The sequence below is a fragment of the Trachypithecus francoisi genome, unplaced genomic scaffold (assembly GCF_009764315.1).
Source record: "Trachypithecus francoisi isolate TF-2019V2 unplaced genomic scaffold, Tfra_2.0 Lachesis_group0, whole genome shotgun sequence".
NCBI lineage: Eukaryota > Metazoa > Chordata > Mammalia > Primates > Cercopithecidae > Trachypithecus > Trachypithecus francoisi.
The window spans coordinates 140284694-140288852 of record NW_022681453.1 but is presented as its reverse complement, the minus strand read 5'-3'; the positions used below and the strand labels follow the sequence as shown (position 1 = coordinate 140288852).

Below are 4159 nucleotides of genomic sequence, written 5' to 3'. Positions count from 1 at the left end.
TCATAGACATAGACTGAACTAACTTTGGAAGAAACTTAGTTTATAGTTTAAAACAAAGATGATACAGCCCTTTCCCAAAACAAACCTCCTTCTTGCCTGGGGACTAGACTGCCTTCATAGGACTATCAAATTAGCCACAATATTAGAAATTATGGTTTTGGGCCGGACGCAGTGGCTCACACCTGTAATCTCAGCACTTTGGAGGCCAAGACAGGCAGATCACTTGAGATCAGGAGTTCAAGACAAGCCTGGCCAACATGGTGAAACCCCGTCTCTATTAAAAATACAAAAACTAGCTGGCCGTGGTGGCAGGTGCCTGTAATCTCTTGGGAAGCTGAGGTAGGAGAATTGCTTGAACCCAGGAGGTGGAGGTTGCAGTGAGCCAAGATTGCACCACTGCACTCTAGCCTGGGCTGCAAGAGTCTGAAAAAAGAAATTATGGTTTAGGAATCTTGTAACTGGAGACTACAAGATTCTGACCCTCCCCAAATTACTCCTGGGGATAAAATCGTTATTGTAAAACCTAAGACCAGTGCTTCAGATATTTTGCATACCCTGCACTTGATGAATCAGCTGGCACCACCCAGATCAATAAACTGGCTAAGCTGGTGTTGTAGCCCCCACCCAGGAACTGACTCAACACAAGAAGACAGGTTCAACTCCCTGTGATTTCATCTCTGACCAATCAGCAGTCCCAGCTCACTGGCTTCCCCCTACTCACCAAATTGTCCTTAAAAACTCTGATCCCTGAATGCTCAGGGAGACTTATTTGAGTAATAACAAAACTCTGGTCTCCTGCATATCTGGCTTTGCATGAATTACTCTTTCTCTATTGCAATTCCCCTCTTTTGATAAATCAGCTCTGTCTAGGCAGTGGGGAGGGTGAACCCACTGGGCACTTACAATATAATGTACTTCTTTGTCTCTTATAACCTGTTTGTTGTATAATGAAATTATACCCATTAAATACTAATCCCCATTTCCCCCACCCTTCAGCTTCTGGCAACCACCATGCTTTCTGTCACTATAAATTTAAGCACTCTAGGAAACTCATTTAAGAGGAATCATACTATGTTTATCTTTTTTATGACTGGCTTATTTCATGTCGCATAATATCTTTAAGTTTCATCTGTGTTGTAGGAAGTGTCAAAATTTCCTTCATTTTTAAGACCAAGTAAATATTCCACTGATGTGTGTATATACCACATTTTATTCATTCATCTGTCACTGGTTACTTCGTTGCTCCCACCTTTTGGCTTTTGTGAATAATGCCACTATGAACATGAGTGTGCAAATATCTTGAGTTCCTGCCATCATTTCTTTTGGATATATACCCAGAAGCAGATCATGTGGTAATTCTATGTTTAATTTTTTGAAGAATCATACCATTTTCCAGAGGCTGCATTTTACATTCCCGCCAGCAATACGCAAGGGTTGCAATTTCTCCACATCCTATCACTTGTTATTTTCTTTTGGTTTTTTAAAAAAATAATAGTTTTTCAGAGTTTATCTTACTTGGAGTTTGTTGAGCATCTTGAATTTGTAGATTTGTATTTTCATTGAGTTTAGGAAGTTTTCAGACATTATTTCTGTGGCAGGCCAGGTCTCACTAACACAGGCCTCCATAACAACTGTTTCAGTACTAAGTGGTTAAGTTAAATATTCAAAGCTGAAAGAGCCAATGCCCTTTATACAAAGCTGGAATGTAAGAAATGCCCACCAAGAGTTTTGCCTAGGCCTTTCCTGGGCCTTGAAGCATTACAAAATAACAAAGGAATTCTTAATAGGACCCATTTAGGATTAAACAAGTTTTACTGGGGATCTGAAGGAACTCCCCAAACCTCTGTGATTTAGCAGGAGACAACATAAGGGTAATCACCCACCGGCACCTGGACCCATTTAGATTAAGTAAATTTACTGAGGCTCCCAAGGAGGGTCTTCAGGACTCAGACCTTAGTTATAGATTATAAGTGGCATCACTTATGTCTTTAGATGAATGCACACTTCCACATAGACATATAGCTTCGAAGGTATATAAGCTCTGGAAAACTTTGTAATTTTGAGTTGGTCTGGCAATAATTTCCAGGCCTTCTCCCTGTAACTGGTTACAGAAATAAAAAACTCTCTTTCTCCCCAGTTCATCTGCATCTTGTTATTGGGCAGCAAGAAATAGCAGCCCGACCCTCAGTTTGGTCTGGGAACATTTCTTCAACTAGTCTTTCTGCCTCTTTCTTTCTCTCTTTCCTTCTAATATTCACATTATGCATATATTGGTCTGCTTGATGGTATATCCTGGGTCCCTTAGGCTCTGTTCACTTTTCTTTTTTTTTTTTTTTATTTAAGACATTTATTCAGCATCACAATCAGGCTAGTACATTTAGCAATCAATAGCGTGGGTGCAAAAAAAAAAAAAAAAAAACTACATTAAAACCCTTTGTTGGAATGCTTTACACTTTCCACAGAACAGAAACTAAAATAACCTTTTATACAATTAGTCACAAATACAGTCCTCGAGTTTTTGGCCCATACACGAGTATTTGTCTAAAACATGGCTTCTTTGTAGCAGCTAGGCCCTGCCACCACTGTGCTTGGCTGAGTTCACAAATCTGTGGTAACCTGTAGCTTCCATCATTTATCTGGCTCCCCTCTCTTGCTAAGCTTTGTTTCCTAATTAAAATCTTCTCCCACTGCCATAGCTGCTGCTGCTACTACTGGAACTGCCATAGGCACCTTGGTTTTGTGGTTTGGCAAAGTATTGGCCTCTACCACCAGAGAGGCCAGAGCTTCTGCCTCCAAAGTTTCCTCCCTTCATGGGTCCAAAATTTGAAGACTGATTGTTGTAATTGACAAAATCATTGTAGCTTCCACCACCTCCAAAATTGCTTCCATCATTACCAAATCCATTATAGCCATCCCCCCTGCCACCATATCCACCACCACCATGGCTGCCACCAAAGCCACCACAACCACTGAAGTTTCCTTCACCACCAAAGTTGTCATTCCCACCAAAACCACCTCCATGACCACCACCAAAGTTTCCAGAACCACTTCGACCTCTTTGGCCAGATGAAGCACTAGCCATCTCTTGCTTCGACAGGGCTTTCCTAACTTCACAGTTATGGCCACTCACAGTATGGTGTTTCTGAATGACAGTCTTATCCACGGAGTCATGGTTGTCAAAGGTTACGAAGGCAAAGCCCCTTTTCTTGCCACTGCCTCGGTCAGTCATGTTTTCAATCACTTCCATTTTCCCATACTGTTCAAAATCATCTCTTAGGTGATGTTCTTCAGTGTCTTCTTTAATGCCACCAACAAATATCTTTTTCACAGTTAAGTGGGCACCTGGTCTTTGAGAATCTTCTCTTGAGACAGCTCTCTTTGGTTCCACGACTCTTCCATCCACCTTGTGTGGCCTTGCATTTATGGCTGCATCCACCTCCTCCACAGTGGCATATGCGACAAACCCACAGCCCCTGGAGTGCTTGGTGTTTGGATCGCTCATTACCACACAGTCCATGAGCGTTCCCCATTGCTCAAAATGGCTCCTCAGGCTCTCATTGGTTGTTTCAAAGCTCAACCCTCCAATGAAGAGCTTCCTCAGCTATTCGGGTTCTTTAGGAGACTCTGACTTAGACATGACAGCAGGGAGAAAAGAGACTTTAATGATGCTTCTTCAACAGTGTCCACAGGCAAAGGAGCAAGCTGATGAATGTATCTGCCAGCCTACCTCTCTGTTCACTTTTCTTCATCCTTTTTTCTTTCTGTTCCTCCAGTTCAATAATTTCAATCATCCTATCTTTAAGTTTGCAGATTCTTTATTTTACTTGTGCAAATCTGCTTTTAACCACCCCCACCCTCACCCCAGTGTATTTTCCCTTTTAGTTATGATACTTTTCAGCTCCAGAGTTTCCTTTAGGTTTCTCCTTATCATTTCTATCTCTTTATTGATATTTTGATTCTATTCGTACATTGTTTTCTTCTTTGTCCATGATTACCTTTAGCTCTTTGAGTATCTTTAACCCATTTCCCACGAAAATATTCCCCAGTGGCCCTTGCAGTGCAGTGAATACACCACGATAACTCATGGATTACAGTCCTAACCTTACCCCCAAAGTCTGCCCAATTATTAAATGCTATCATCATATACATTTCTGTTACA

General features: G+C 41.4%; 1 pseudogene; it reads right to left on the bottom strand.

Annotated features, from left to right (window-relative positions):
• Window positions 1-2656: 2656 nt before the first annotated feature.
• Window positions 2657-3637, bottom strand: LOC117077411 (annotated as a pseudogene).
• Between the last annotated feature and the right edge of the window lie 522 nt (window positions 3638-4159).